This window comes from Arachis hypogaea, chromosome 15 (genome assembly GCF_003086295.3).
Source record: "Arachis hypogaea cultivar Tifrunner chromosome 15, arahy.Tifrunner.gnm2.J5K5, whole genome shotgun sequence".
NCBI classification, from domain to species: domain Eukaryota; kingdom Viridiplantae; phylum Streptophyta; class Magnoliopsida; order Fabales; family Fabaceae; genus Arachis; species Arachis hypogaea.
In genome coordinates, this window is record NC_092050.1 from 64,972,030 (window position 1) to 64,988,944 (window position 16,915).

Genomic DNA, 16,915 nt, shown 5'->3' on the forward strand with positions numbered 1-16,915 from the left:
TTATGAAATCAGCAGGGATGTAAAGGCCTTCAACCTTTACTAGCACATCCTCTACCAGTCCATAAGCCTGTTTTCTTGAGTTGTCTGCCATCTCTAATGAGATTCTGGTAGCTTGTACCTCAAAGATCCCAAGTTTCTCCATTACAGAGAGTGGCATTAAGTTTATTCCTGACCCCAGGTCACACAGAGCCTTCTCAAAGGTCATGGTGCCTATGTTACAGGGAATTAGGAATTTACCAGGATCCTATTTCTTTTGAGGTAGAGTTTGCTGAACCAAGGCATTTAGTTCCTTGATGAGCAATGGAGGTTCATCCTCCCAAGTCTCATTACCAAATAATTTGGCATTCAACTTCATGATTGCTCCTAAATATTGAGCAACTTGCTCTTCAGTAATGTCTTCATCTTCTTCAGAAGATGAATAGTCATCAGAGATCATGAATGGTAAAAGGAGGTTCAATAGAATCTCTATGGTCTCTAGATGAGCCTCAGATTCCTTTGGTTCCTCAAAGGAAAACTCCTTATTGGTCACTGAACGTCCCAGGAAGTCTTCCTCACTAGGATTCACGTCCTCCTCCTCCTCTCTGGGTTCGGCCACACCAAGTAAGGTAATGGCCTTGCACTCTCTTTGTGGATTCTCTTCTGTATTGCTTGAAAGAGTACTAGGAGGAGTTTCAGTGACTCTTTTACTTAGCTGGCCCACTTGTGCCTCCAAATTTATAATGGAAGACCTTATTTCATTCGTGAAACTTAAAGTGGCCTTAGATAGATCAGAGACTATATTTGCTATGCTAGATGGATTCTGCTCAGAATTCTCTGTCTGTTGCTGAGTGGATGATGGAAAAAGCTTACTATTGCTAAACCTGTTTCTTCCACCATTATTAAAGCCTTGTTGAGGCTTTTGTTGATCCTTCCATGAGAAATTTGGATGATTTCTCCATGAGGGATTATAGGTGTTTCCATAGGGTTCACCCATGTGGTTCAGAAGATGCTTCTTTAATACTTTGGACGCAACTTGCAATCCATTCAGACTTTTGAGAAATCATATTGACTTGCTGAGTCAATATTTTATTCTGAGCTAATATGGCATTTAGAGTATCAATTTTAAGAACTCCCTTCCTTTGAGGCGTCCCATTACTCACAGAATTCCTTTCAGAAGTGTACATGAACTGGTTATTTGCAACCATGTCAATGAGTTCCTGAGCTTCTGCAGGCATTTTCTTTTGGCGAATGGATCCACCTGCAGAATGGTCCAATGACATCTTAGATAATTCAGACAGACCATCATAGAATATATTTAAGATGGTCCATTATGAAAGCATGTCAGAAGGACACTTTTTGGTCAGTTGCTTGTATCTCTCCCAAGCTTCATAGAGGGATTCACCTTCTTTCTGTTTGAAGGTTTGAACATCCACTCTAAGCTTGCTAAGCTTTTGAGGAGGAAAGAACTTGGCTAAGAAAGCAGTGACTAGCTTATCCCAAGAGTTTAGGCTATCTTTAGGTTGAGAGTCCAACCATATTCTAGCTCTGTCTCTTACAGCAAATGGGAAAAGCATAAGCCTGTAGACCTCGGGATCAACCCCATTGGTCTTAACAGTATCACAGATCTGCAAGAATTCAGTTAAGAACTAAAAAGGATCTTCTGATGGAAGTCCATGAAACTTGCAGTTCTGTTAAATCAAAGAAACTAATTGAGGCTTTAGCTCAAAATTGTTTGCTCCAATGGCAGGGATTGCGATGCTTCTTCCATGTAAATTAGAATTTGGTGCAGTAAAGTCACCAAGCATCTTCCTTGTATTGTTATTATTTTCGGCCATGTCTCCTTCTTTTTTGAAAATTTTTGTCAGATTTTCTCCAGAGAGTTGTGCTTTAGCTTCCCTTAGCTTCCTCTTCAGAGTCCTTTTAGGTTCAGGATCAGCTTCAACAAGAATGTTCTTATCCTTGTTCCTGCTCATATGAAAAAGAAGAAAATAGAAAAGAAAATATGGAATCCTCTATGTCACAGTATAGAGATTCCTTTATGTGAGTAAAAAAAGAAAGGAATATAAGAAGAGAAATCCGAGCACTAAGAGGAAGAGAGGGTTCGAATTTTGAGATGAAGAGAAGTATTAGTAAATAAATAAATAATTAGAAGGAGATGAGAGAGAGAAAAATTTTCGAAAATAATTGAAAAGAAAAGAAAAAATATTTTTGTTTTTAATTTTAAAATTAAAGTTAAAATTCGAAAATTAAGAAAGGAAAATAAAATTAAATCAAATTAGAATTTAAAACAAATAGTTAATTAAAAAGGAATTTTGAAAAAGAGGAAGGTGATTTTCGAAAATTATAGAGAGAGAATTTGTTAGGTAGTTTTGAAAAAGATAAGGATCAAACAAAAAGATAGGATTAATTTGAAAAAGATTTGAAAATCAATTTGAAAAGATAAGAGGTTAGAAAAGATTTTGAAATTGATTTTGAAAGAGATGTGATTGACATTTATTTTGAAAAAGATTGAAAAAGAAATTTAAAAAGATTTGATTTTGAAAATTAAAGTTGATTACTTGACTAACAAGAAACAAAAAGATATGATTTTAAAATTTAAAGATTGAACCTTTCTTACTAGGCAAGTAACAAACTTAAAATTTTTTTAAATCAATCACATTAATTGTTAGTAAAGATTTTGAAATTATGAAACAAAATTAGAAAAAGATTTTTGAAAATCAATTTGAAATTTTCGAAAATTATGAAAGAAAAATGAAAAAGATTTGATTTTTGAAAAAGATTTGAAAAAGATAGGATTTTTAAATTGAAAATTTGACTTGACTTATAGGAAATAACTAAATTTTAAAAAGTTTTGAAAAAGTCAACTCAAATTTTCGAAATTTATGAGAGAAATAAGGGAAAGATATTTTTTTTTATTTTTGAATTTTTAATGAAGAAAGAGAAAAACAACAAAAATACTCAAAACATGAAAATTATGAATCAAAACACACAATGCATGCAAGAACACTTTGAATGTCAAGATGAACATCAAGAACACTTTGAATGTCAAGATGAACACCAAGAACTTATTTTTGAAAAAATTTTAAGAAAAGAAAAACATGCAAGACACCAAACTTAGAAATTTTCAAACTTTAGACACTAACAAATTGAAAATGCATATGAAAACAAAAAAGACACAAAACAAGAAATTTTAAAGATCAAACAAGAAGACTTATCAAGAACAACTTGAAGATCATGAAGAATGCAATGCATGAATTTTTGAATATTTAAAGAAAAATTAAAACACATGCAATTGACACCAAACTTATAATTTGACACTAGACTCAAACAAGAAACACAAAATTATTTTTGGTTTTATAATTTTATAAAATGTTTTTGGATTTTTTGAAAATTATTTTGAAAAGGAAAATAAGGATTTCAAAATTTTTAAAAGGAATTCCGGGAATCTTGTAATGTTAGTCTAAAACTTTGGTCCAAGAATTAGACATGGCTCACCAGCCAGCCAAGCTTTCATTGAAAGCTCCGGTCTAAAATACTAGACATGGCCAATGGCCAGCCAAGCTTCAGCAGATACAAATCAGGCATATAACAGCTGATTAGATGAGAATCCACAGACTCTTGTGATGATAAGTTGAAATCTCGGTCCAAAGGATTAGACATGGCTTCACAGCCAGCCATAATTCAACAGATCATCGTGAAACTCTCGAATTCATTCTTAAAAATTCTGAAGCCATAGAATAATTTATTTTTGAAATTTTATTTTATTTATTTATTCTTTTTTTTGAAAATTTTTCAAAAATAGAAGAATAAAAACAAAAAGCTTAAAATTAAAATAAAATTACCTAATCTGAGCAACAAGATGAACCGTCAGTTGTCCAAACTCGAACAATCCCCAGCAACGGCGCCAAAAACTTGGTACACAAAATTGTGATCTTATTGGCGCGAACAACTTGGTACGCACAATCGTAATCTCAATTCTTTGTCACAACTTCGCACAACTAACCAGTAAGTGCACTGGGTCGTCCAAGTAATAAACCTTACGTGAGTAAGGGTCGATCCCACGGAGATTGTCGGCTTGAAACAAGCTATGGTCACCTTGTAAATCTCAGTTAGGCGGATTCAAATAGTTATGGTGAATTGATAATTAGAATATAATTAAAATATAAAATAGGATAGAGATACTTATGCAATTCATTGGTGAGAATTTCAGATAAGCGTATACAGATGCTTAGTTCCTTCTAAATCTCCGCTTTCCTACTTCTTTCATCCAATCCTTCATACTCCTTTCCATGGCAAGCTTTATGTAGGGCATCACCATTGTCAATGGCTACTTCCCGTCCTCTCAATAAAAATGGTCCAAGATGCGCTGTCACCCCACGGCTATTCATCTGTCGGTTCTCGATCATACTGGAATAGGATTTAGTAATCCTTTTACGTCTGTCACTACGCCCAGCACTCGCGAGTTTGATGCTCGTCACAACCATCCCTTCCCGGATCCTACTCGAAATACCACAGACAAGGTTTAGACTATCCGGACCTCAAGAATGGCCGCCAATAGTTCTAGCCTATACCAGGAAGACTCTGATATCACGGTTAGAAGGCTAAGAGATACACATTCAAGCTTGTTTGCATGTAGAACAGAAGTGTTTGTCAGGCACGCGTTCATAAGTGAGAATGATGATGAGCATCACATAATCATCACATTCATCATGTTCTTGTGTGCGAATGAATATCTTAGAGAAGAAATAGGCTTGAATTGAATAGAAAAATAATAGTATTTTGCATTAATTCATGAGGAACAGCAGAGCTCCACACCTTAATCTATGGTGTGTAGAAACTCTACCGTTGAAAATACATAAGTGATGATGGTCCAGGCATGGCCGAATGGCCAGCCTTCATAAAGGTCTAAGATAGCATAAAACTAATCAAAGATCAGATGTAAATACAATAGTAAAAAGTCCTATTTATACTAAACTAGTTACTAGGGTTTACAGAAATGAGTAAATAATGCAGAAATCCACTTCCGGGCCCACTTGATGTGTGCCTGGGCTGAGCATTGAAGCTTTTACGTGTAGAAGTCTTCCTTGGAGTTAAACACTAGTTTGTAACCTGTTTCTGGCGTTTAACTCTGCTTTGCAACCTGTTTCTGGCGTTTAACTCTAAAATAGGGCAAAAAGCTGGCGTTGAACGCCACTTTGCATCATCTAAACTCGGGCAAAGTATGGACTATTATATATTGCTGGAAAGCCCTGGATGTCTACTTTCCAACGCATTTAAGAGCGCACCATTTGGACTTCCGTAGCTCTAGAAAATCCACTTTGAGTGTAGGGAGGTCAGAATCTAACAGCATCTGCAGTCCTTCTTCAGCCTCTGAATCTGATTTTTGCTCAAGTCCCTCAATTTCAGCCAGAAATTACCTGAAATCACAGAAAAACACACAAACTCATAGTAAAGTCCAGAAATGTGATTTTTATTTTAAAACTAATAAAAATATGCTAAAAACTAATTAAATCATACTAAAAACTATGTAAAAACAATGCCAAAAAGCGTATAAATTATCCGCTCATCAGATAGTCATTGGATTTTTGTCTATATTCTTCCCACCATAGAAGCTGGCTAAGCTAGGGGTGGAGGTTCAGACCTTCAGGTAGAGAAATGGTAAGACCCTCTATGAAGCCTGGGAGTGGTACAAGTTGCTAACCAAGCAATGCCCTCCTGACATATTTTCTAAATGGACTCAATTGGAGATTTTTTATGAGGGCCTATGTGAAATGTCCAAAATGTGTTTAGACAATTTTACAGGTGGTTCATTACACATGAAGAAAATGCCTGAAGAGACTACTGAGCTTATTGAATTGGTTGCTAACAACCAATATCTCTACTCATCTAACAGGAATCATGTGAACTCTGGGACTCCTCAGAAGAAAGGTGTTTTGGAAGTGGAGACCTTGGATGCTATTCTTGCTCAGAACAAGGTTATCTCTCAACAGATTAATATGCTTACTTAGCACTTGAGTGGGATGCAGGTTTCAGCTGTTAATGCTCTAAATGCCCCTCAAGAGGCTCCTTATGACATGATTAGTAGCTTTATGCAAGGTGAGAATTATGATTATGCTGAATTTCCTTCTGAATAGGTCTACTATGTGGGACTGCTCCTAGAAACCCCAATTATGATCCATATGCCAAGACCTATAATCAGGAGTGGAGAAATCACCCAAATTTAAGGTGGAGAGAGCTACCTTAGAGACCACAGAATTTTAATAATAATTCTCAAGGTGGTTTTCAACAGAATAATTTAATAACCACCAGTTTCAGTCATCTCAGCAAACAACTCCTCAGTCTCAGAAGACTACTAATTTAGAAACACTAATGGCGAGTTTTATACAGGAAACCAGAGTATCAATCAAGAACTTGGAGGTTTAGATGGGTGAATTAGCCACAAAAGTTAATGAAATTGATCAGAGGACCACTAATAGACTTCCTGGTAACACAATTCCAAATCCAAGAGAGGAGTGCAAGGCTATCACCTTGATAGGTAGACAAGTATTAAGTACGGAAGCACTAGTTACTGAAGACACAGTAGTACACGCCCTTCCTAGGCGTGCAGACAATCCTTTTCCAGTCACTCTTGACACACATCCAACCTTACCTAAGGCTCCTGAATACAAGCCTAAGATGCCATATCCTCAGAGACTTCAAAAGGAAACCAAGGACAAGTAGTTTTCAAAGTTCTTGGAAGTCTTCAGAAAGTTGCAAATCAATATTCCTTTTGCTGAGGTTTTGGAGCAAATGCCTCTCTATGTCAAGTTCGTGAAGGAGTTGTTGTCAAAGAATAAGCCTTTAAAGGGAGATGAGATAGTGGTATTGACTAAAGAATGTAGTGCCATAATTCAGAATAACTTGCCAAGGAAGATGCCAGATCGAGGGAGCTTTCAAATTCCATGTACCATTGGGAGCACCACCTTTGAGAAAGCCCTATGTGATCTGGGTGCAAGCATAAATCTAATACCCTTGTTTGTAATGAAGAAGTTGCAAATCCAAGAGGCAAAACCCACAAGGATAGCATTACAGATGGCAGACAAATCACTAAAGCCTGCATATGGATTAGTGGAGAATATTTTGGTCAAAGTGGGCCAGCAGATTTTGTGATTCTTGACATGGGGGAGGATGAGAATGCCTCTATAATCCTTGGAAGACCATTCCTAGCCACTGGGAGAGCTCTGATTGATGTGGAAGAAGGTGAACCCGATGTTTTCGTATCCTTAAGTTTGATTTTTATTTTGATTTTTTTATTTTAAATTTTATTAGTTTTGTTTGAGTTTATACTATTTTTCCTTTGTTTTACGTATATTTTGATTATGCAGAGTGATTAGAACAGAAATAGGTGCAATAAGACAGAGTTTCAGACACCTGGAAGAAGCTGAAGTTAGACACCACATGCAGATCAATTTTAAAGGAAGCTACTATAGAGGTGGCGCCTAACTTGAATTTCTCAAGTTAGGCGCCATATGGTGAACACAATTCAGGAATGCTTCGGGAGGGGTGGCGCCTAACTTGGCAATTCTGAAGTTAGGCGCCACTCAAGTGAAGTTAGGCACCATAAGAGACGTCAAAGCAAAGTTAGGCGCCATAAATCTTAAAGTTAGGCTCCAGCTTCCTATTTGTTCTAATTCCTCACCAAATCAATGATTTCTGAACCAAATCAATAGCATTAATCCCCACGCCTGATGATTCGCGGGAATTTGCCTCTCAACAAATTTCCTACCGACAAGTGCACCAGATTGTCATCAAGTAAAAACTCACTGTGGAGTGAGGTCGAATCCCACAGAGATTGGTAGATCGAGCAATGTTAATTGGAGAATTATGCTAGTTGAGCAAAATCAAAATTGAATTGGGAATTGCAGAAAGTAAAAATTGGCGGGAAACTTAAATTGCATGAAATTAAATGACAGAAAATTAAATTGCTGGAAATAAAGAATAGGAACTTAAATTGCAAGAAATTAAAAGGGAATGGGGATTTAACATGAAAGTAAAGAAGTAGAATGTAAATAGAATGGGTAGATCAGAGATGGGGGAATCATTGGGTTTAGGAGATGTATAATTCTTCGGATCAAATTCATTTTCATCTCTTCCGCAATCAATTGGCAATCTTAATTGATTAGATCCCAATTTCTTGGCTCACCAATCTCTCTAAGCATGAACAATTTTCCAATTCCTTGATTTAAATGCTCATGGGAAGAGATGAAGTTTGGTCACTGATTATACCACACAAATTCATAGATCAAAGTGTTGGTAGGATTACATGTCACTATATCCATCCAAATCCCAATCTAATCCAATGTGAGAAAGCATTTCTAGCATGATCTCCTCATTCCTCTTCCAAGGTTCCGAGGAGATCCAATTATGAATAGCTTCTTTCCCAAGATAACCATCCAATTTGATGAAGAACAAAAGCTTTCTAGCAAAATCAAGAGAAAAGAAAGAAGAAGATGAATGAAAATTACTATTGATCCATTGAATTACACAGAGCTCCCTAACCCAATGAAAGGGGTTTAGTTGTTTATAGCTCTCAAAACGGAAATTGGAATTGAAAGATACATTCTGGAAATTAACAAACAGAGAATGAAAAATAAAATGTAAAAGTGCCCAGAAAAATAAAAGTTTTCTCTAACTTAAATTCTAAGCTATTTATACACCTTCTTCTATTGATCTTCAAGCTCTGAATTGGGCTTTTGGCCATGATGGACTTGGGTTGAAAATGGCTCCAATTGGTTTTCCTTGGTGTTGAGAAGAGATCTGTGTGAATTTTGAATCCTGATGCATTACGTTTGAGTCAACGTTTGAGGGCCAACGTTGACTCAAACGCCTTACAGAAGAAAACCAGAAAAAACCATATATTTTACTGTCACTGGCATTTGACTCAACGTCGGAGGGCCAATGTTCTGCTATTCACGCGCATGCGTGCTTTGCGCATCCGCGCAAAATGGTCAAAAATGCTCATCCACGCGTACGCGTGCTTCACGTGTGCGCGTGGATGCAGAGATTTCATTTTGCAGTTTCAAAACCAAGCAGGGGACGTTGGCTTCAGCGTTGGACCTCCAACGTTCCCTCCAACGTTGGACTTTTCACGCGTGCGCGTACTCCACTTTTACGCGTGCATTACCTTTTTTTCCATCCATGCGTACGTGTCATTGACGCGTACGCGTCGATTTACTTTTTTCAAATTTGAATTATGGGCTGAGCATCGCAGACATTGGAGGCTAGCGTTTGAGGCAACGTTGGACTCCAACATTCGTGTAATGACGCGGACGCATGACGCACGCGTACGCCTGGATGGTCGATTTTGCCATTCCACGCATGCGCGTGACTCACGCTTGCGCGTGACTCACGCTTGCGCGTGACTCACGCGCTGACTCACGCTTGCGCGTGGATATGAAAAATTTGCTTTTTCACGCGTACGCGTCATTGACGCCTACGCGTCACTCAAAAATCCTTCAGCCCCAGAATGGATCATTTTCTCATAATGTTGGGGTTAACGTTGGATCTCCAACGCCACCTCCAACATGAGCATCAGCAGTGTTTACAGAGAAGTGCTCTGTTTCTCTTCCAACATTTGAGGCAACGTTGGTGGTCCAACTTGGCCACCAACGTTGCTTCCTCTCTATCTTTTCCATGCTCCTTCTTCAACCTTCCTTCATGCTTTCTTTCACCTATCATCAACCAGCACATGCATCAAAGCCTAGCTAAAGGAATTCGAACACAATGAAAGAAAGAAAAGGTAAAACAAGATAGAAAAAAGTTTAAGAAAGAAAACAAGAACAATTTTCGAAAATCAGGAGTAAGAAAAATAATTGACCAAAACTACTAAGAAACACCAAACTTAAAATTTTGACACTGATGACATGTCATCATGTCATGTTTTTCTATGCTTTTTCTTTGTTTTTTTTAGGTTTTATGCACTTTCTTGAGCCATAAGTAAGCCAATTGGGTAGAATTTCATATTTCCTTTGATTCAATCAACCATGGATGAATTAATGCAATTTCATGAGATTTTGTGCTATAATTGTCATATATTATGAAAGAATAACAAACTCATGATTTTGAGCATAGCTTTGATGTGTTTGATTGATTGATCATAGGAGAAAAGAGCTTTGAAGAAGGTTGAAGAAAGAAGAAAGGGCAAGGAACAAGAGAGAACAAAAAGCTTGAGCAAAAGCTTGCCTCAAACTTTAGCTCAAACTTTTGGAAGAGTTGAAAACACCCTGGATGGAGCAAAACCTTACGCCAACGTTTGCCTCAAGCTTTTTGGCAAACGTTGGCACCACAAAACAAACACCCTGGAAGAAAAAGCTTGCGCCAACGTTTGCCTCAAGCTTTTTGGCAAACGTTGGTGACACACCAACATACCCAGGGGAGAAAAAGCTTGCGCCAACGTTTGCCTCAAGCTTTTTGGCAAACGTTGGCGCCACACATGCATACAAGGGGATCCACGTTTGGCTTAAAGTTTGACCTCAAACTTTAGCTCAAACGTGGATAGCAGCAAAAGGGGGTGGCTGGTATAAAAATCTTGAGCCAAAGTTTACCTCAAACTTTGACTCAAGCTTTTGTGCTTTATGTCCCGATTCACAATGGGTTTCTCTCCAACTCCAAGAGCAATCAACAGAGGCCATCTTCAACCCAAATCCAAAGCAAGCAAAGCCCATTATCATCACTCAAAGGCACAAGAGATAGATAAAATAGGAATTTCATTTAATTGTAATTTGTCTTTAATTTCACTTTCATTTTCATTTTCATTTTGTAAAAGCCTATATAAGCCATCATTCTCATTATTGGAAGGGGGCTCTGATTGAGAGCATTGAGAGGTTGGCTCCACTAGGGAGCATTGGCATTAGAGAGCTCTCTCTCTTTAGTTTTCTTTTCTTGGTTTTTGAGTCTTGGGTGGAGAATTGAAGGTGTTCCGTTTCATTCTCCCTCTGAGATTTCTCTCTGTTTACTTGCTGCATAATTTGAAGGAATTGTGATTTGGATCTAAATTGTCTTTACTGCTTTCTTCTCTATTTTCTTCTGCAATTATCTGCTGTTGAATCAAGGAAGGGCTTGAGATCTAGACTTGTTTTCAAGTCTTTTTGATTCCCTGAGATCTTCAATTTTATTTTGTAATTGAGCTAAGCATCTGAGCGTTCCTTAATTCACTGCACTTCACAATCTCAATTCTGTTTTAATTCCCAGCATCCAATTTCCTTTATTCTTCCGGTAATTTAAATTTCCAGTTGCTTGATCTATTGCTTTCTTTAATTTTCAGCACCCACTCCCCTTTAATTTCATGCAATTTACATTTCTTGCAATTTAAGATTCTTGCAATTTACATTTCTTGTTCTTTAAGTTACTTGCCAATTTACATTCTGCAACTTTAAATTCATTGTCCTTTACTTCCTGTTGGTTACAATTTCACACAATTCACATCAATGTTAGCTTGACTAAACTAATCACCCACTAAAGTTGCTTGATCCATCAATCCCTGTGGGATCGACCTCACTCTAAGTGAGTTTTACTACTTGATGCGACCCGGTATACTTGCCGGTTAGATTTGGGTGTTTTGGAAATTTGTTTTTTCCGCAAAAACCCCATCAGACACAAAATTCGAAAAAGAGAAAAAGATGACTAAGACGAATTTTTTGAAAAATTTTAAGAAACACAATTGAAAGAAAAACTAGTAAAAAGTACCTGATCTAAGTAGCAAGACAACCAATAGTTTGTCAATCTCGAACAATCCCCGGCAACGGCACCAAAAACTTGGTGTGCGAAATTGAACTCGCACAACTTTACCGGCAAGTGCACCAGGTCGTCCAAGTAATACCTCAGGTGAGTGAGGGTCGATCCCACAAGGATTGTTGGATTGAGCAAGCAGTGGTTATCCTGTAGATCTTAGTCAGGAAAATAGAAAGATAGTGGTTATTGAGTTAATCTCCTCTAATCCATATCAAACACCATTGCCAATGATCATTCAATATGAACGAAGATGAAGCTCACACAATCCATACTCTAGCCATAGCGCCACTGAAACCTAATCACCCATAACTAACCGGATTATATATCACATATCCTCAATTATCCCAGAGAAGAAGGTGTAAAGTAATGTGCCTATGCTTCTCCCCTCCTAGGAGGCATGATCCTCAAGAGGAAGAAAGTCCCTTATTTATAGTAAAAATCTCTAAGAATAAACCTAAAAGATGTTAATTTAAATTTAAAAGTTACAAGGATAAGATAAGATAAGATAAGATAAGATAAGGTGTGCAAAAATCCACTTTAGGACCCACTTGGTGCGTATTTGGGCTGATACCTAGCGTTCAACTTGGAATTTGGGCGTTGAACACTGAAAAGGGGGTGAATTCACTGGCTTTTGCTCGCTGGCTAGCGTTGATCGCCAGTTTTGGGCGTTCAACCTGGGAGGTTGATCCCTCTTGGGCGTTGAACTCCAAATGTGGACATTCAACGCCCGTTTTGGGCAGTCATTCTGGAAGAAAAGTATAAACTGTTATATATTGCTGGAAAGCTCTAGAAGTTAGCTTTCCAATGTCGTTGAGACCGTGTCAACTGGACCTCTATAACTCAAGATATGCTCGTTGGAATGCTTAGAGATCAGGATTTGACAACATCTGCTATCCTTTCTTCGTTTCTGAACAAGACTTTACCAATTTTGACAATTTTTCCCAAAAATACCCTAAAATCATAGAAAAAATACAAAAACTCAAAGTAGCATCTAAAAGGTGAATTTTACACTAAAACATACTAAAACTTAATAAAATATAAATAAAACGCTAAGAAAATGCAATGAAAAAGTGTATATGATATCCACTTATCGGTGACACAATCTTTTGTTTCTTTCTCTTATCCTTCTCCCTTTTAGCCACTGATGAGCCGAATTCCCTACCCATATAAAAATGGTGAATCCGTTCTTTTGGCAAGTGCACCAAAATTATCGTCAAGTAATAACCCACGGTGGAGTGGGATCGTATCCACAGAGATTGGTAGATTTGAGCAATTTTAATCAATTGGTGAATTAGTCAAGCTAAGCAGAATAGATTGTGATTGCAGAATTGTAAATGTGCAGAATATAAATGACTTAAAAGTAAAGGAAAGTAGTAAATGGCAGAATTGGAAATGGCAAGAAAGTAAAGAGCAGAAAATTAAATGACTTAATTGTAAATGGGAATGGGGAATTGCAGAATGTAAAAGAAGCTATAAAGAAAGTGGAAGATAAGAATAGGGGAATTCATTGAGATCAGTAGATGTTGTCTCTTTGGATTAAATCCAGCTCATATCCTCTTCAATCATGCAACTCATTTACCTCTTAGAAATCATGATTGATTGAGCCCCAATCCCTTAGTGACTCAATCTCTTAGATCTTGATCAATAGCCAATTCCTTGGTCTAATTGCTCATGAAGAGAGATATGCTTGGTCCCTGATTATACCACACATCATCATAGGTCCAAGTAGAGGGAGGATTTTATGTCACCATATCTAAACACCAAAACCCAGATCCTACTCAAGTGTGAGAAGATATTTCTAGCATGATTTCATGTTTCCTTTTCCAAGATTCCCATGAAACCTATTTTGCATTCAGCCCCTTTTCCATGGTGATTGAACACTAGCATGAAGAACGAAATTCCTTCTAGCAAATCAAAAAGAAGATAAAGAGAAGAAAAAATTCACTATCATTAATCCATCATGTACAACAGAGCGCCCTCTCTCAATAAGAGGGAATTTAGCTACTCATAGCTCAAGGAAAAGTAAGAGATGGAAAAGTGAATCTAACTATGGTTCAACTAATAGCTCAACTACTTCACCCTTTTTTCAGTACTTTCAGGGGGTATTTATACTACTCCTAGCACTAGCAAATAAAGAAAATACAAAAGCTTGCCTCAAACTTTAGCTCAAACTTTTGGAAGAGTTGAAAACACCCTGGATGGAGCAAAACCTTACGCCAACGTTTGCCTCAAGCTTTTTGGCAAACGTTGGCGCCACACATGCATACAAGGGGATCCACGTTTGGCTTAAAGTTTGACCTCAAACTTTAGCTCAAACGTGGATAGCTGTAAAAGGGGGTGGCTGGTATAAAAATCTTGAGCCAAAGTTTACCTCAAACTTTGACTCAAGCTTTTGTGCTTTATGTCCCGATTCACAATGGGTTTCTCTCCAACTCCAAGAGCAATCAACAGAGGCCATCTTCAACCCAAATCCAAAGCAAGCAAAGCCCATTATCATCACTCAAAGGCACAAGAGATAGATAAAATAGAAATTTCATTTAATTGTAATTTGTCTTTAATTTCACTTTCATTTTCATTTTCATTTTGTAAAAGCCTATATAAGGCATCATTCTCATTATTGGAAGGGGGCTCTGATAGAGAGCATTGAGAGGTTGGCTCCACTAGGGAGCATTGGCATTAGAAAGCTCTCTCTCTTTAGTTTTCTTTTCTTGGTTTTTGAGTCTTGGGTGGAGAATTGAAGGTGTTCCGTTTCATTCTCCCTCTGAGATTTCTCTCTGTTTACTTGCTGCATAATTTGAAGGAATTGTGATTTGGATCTAAATTGTCTTTACTGCTTTCTTCTCTATTTTCTTCTGCAATTATCTGCTGTTGAATCAAGGAAGGGCTTGAGATCTAGACTTGTTTTCTAGTCTCTTTGATTCCCTGAGATCTTCAATTTTATTTTGTAATTGAGCTAAGCATCTGAGCGTTCCTTAATTCACTGCACTTCACAATCTCAATTCTGTTTTAATTCCCAGCATCCAATTTCCTTTATTCTTCCGGTAATTTAAATTTCCAGTTGCTTGATTGATGCGCATAAACTTGTTATGCTACGATTAGGAAATTGCACGATCGGCAAAATTCCTTCCGGCAAGTGCACCGGTTATCGTCAAGTAAAAACTCACAATAGAGTGAGGTCGAATCCCACAAGGATTGGTTGAATGAGCAATTCGGATTAGAAGTGTGTCTAGTTGAGCGGAATCAAGAATTAGATGAGAATTGCGGAATGAAAATTGGCGGGAAACGTAAATGACAAGAAATTGAAATGGCGGAATCTTAAATTGCATGAATTAAAGAGCAGAAGCTAAATTGCTGAAATTAAAAGGGAATGGGGGTGATTGCATGAATTGAGTTGCAGAATGTAAAGAGAAAGTGGAAATCAGAAATGGGGAATTCATTGGGTTATAGGAGATATTGAGATCTCCGAATCAAAACATGTTTATCTCTTCCTCAACCAATGCGTTCATTGAATTTTGCTTGGCAATCTTATATGATTGGATCCCAATCCCTTGGCTCACCAATTCTCTCTAAAAACAAACAAATTCCCAATCCCTTGGTTTAAATGTTCATAAGAAGAGATGATGCTCGATCACTGATTATACCACACAGTTTCATGAACCACAATTTGGTAGGATTACATGTCACAATATCCATCCAAACCCCAATCCAATTCACTGTGAGAAAGCTTCTCTAGCATGAATCCTCCATTCCTTTCCCAAGGTTCCGAAGGATTCCAATTATGGGTAGTTTCTTTCCCAAGACAACTACCCAATGGAATTAGATCGAGAAGCTTTCTAACAAAATTCAAGAGAAAAGATTGAAGAAGAAGATAAACTATTATTGATTCATTGAATTACAATAGAGCTCCCTAACCCAATGAAAGGGGGTTTAGTGAGTCATAGCTCTGAATTCAATTACAAAGATATGAAAACTAGCAAAATGAAAAGGTAAAAGTTCCTTCCTAACTTAAATTCTATCCTATTTATACACTTTCTATATTGAGCTTCTGTTGTGTTTCTTGGGCTTTGAGGCCTCTCCATGCTTTCCTTTTGCTTTGGGTTTATGATCCATAATCTTGATGAGGCTGCTGATCCACATTCTGTAACATTCATTGAGCCAACTTAGTGATAATCAAGTAATGACACATGACTCAACAATTTGAAATTCCAGACTCATCAATCCTTCAGGCCCAATCCCATAAACCATGATATTCAATTGGGTTTCATACCAGAGTAAGTTTAAGTTAATGTTTGTGCTCAAAAGCTAACTTAAACTGCAATATTTTTGGCCCAAAAACCTTTTCCAATAGTGGCGTTTAAGTTGCAGTTTAAGCTTAAACTGCAGCTTAAACGCCAGACACTTCCAGTGATGCCTTTTGTGGAAGCACGTTTAAGCTTCAGTTTAAGGTTAAACTGAAGCTTAAACGTGGAAATGGAAGAAGGCAGCCCTGGAGGGTAACGTAGTCGAACATGTTTAAGCTTCAGTTTAAGGTTAAACTGGAGCTTAAACGTGGAAATGGCTCCCTGGTGCATTTCCCATTTCTGGCGTTTAACCTCCAGTTTAAGGTTAAACTGGAGGTTAAACGTGGAAATGCTTCCTGAGTGGAATTCTCATTCTGGCGTTTAACCTCCAGTTTAAGGTTAAACTGGAGGTTAAACTTCAGTTTCAGCATTTCTTAGCCTTCATGATTCTGGCGTTTAAGCTCCAGTTTAGGCTTAAACTGGAACTTAAACGCCATTTCCAGCATTATATGGCTTGGTAGTTTAAGTTCCAGTTTAAGCTTAAACTGGAACTTAAACTCCACATGTGATATTCAAGCTTCCTTTATTGATTTTGTTGCTTCCTTGCCTAGCCTCTTCTTCCCTGAAATCATCCAAACAATTGCATCAAAGTCTTGCAAAATTTCATGAGAAATCTTTCATTCATAGCATTCAAGGAATATAACTAAAAACTCATGGAATTTGCATCAAAATCTTCATGTTTGAATGATTTAAGACAAGCATGACTATTTGGCCCAAATGATTACTTAAGGCTCAAGAAAATGCATAAAACAACTAAAAATAACAGAAAAATGCTAGTGAAACTAGCCTAAGATGCCTTGGCATCATTGATCTATTGCTTTCTTTAA

The 16,915-nt window shown here is 37.4% G+C and overlaps 1 non-coding gene across 1 annotated transcript; it reads left to right on the plus strand.

Moving 5' to 3' along the window:
• Window positions 1-1,313: 1,313 nt before the first annotated feature.
• LOC112752172 (small nucleolar RNA R71) lies at window positions 1,314-1,421 on the plus strand. Its single transcript, XR_003176619.1, has one exon. It is a non-coding gene; the product is annotated as a small nucleolar RNA R71 (small nucleolar RNA).
• Window positions 1,422-16,915: the final 15,494 nt, after the last annotated feature.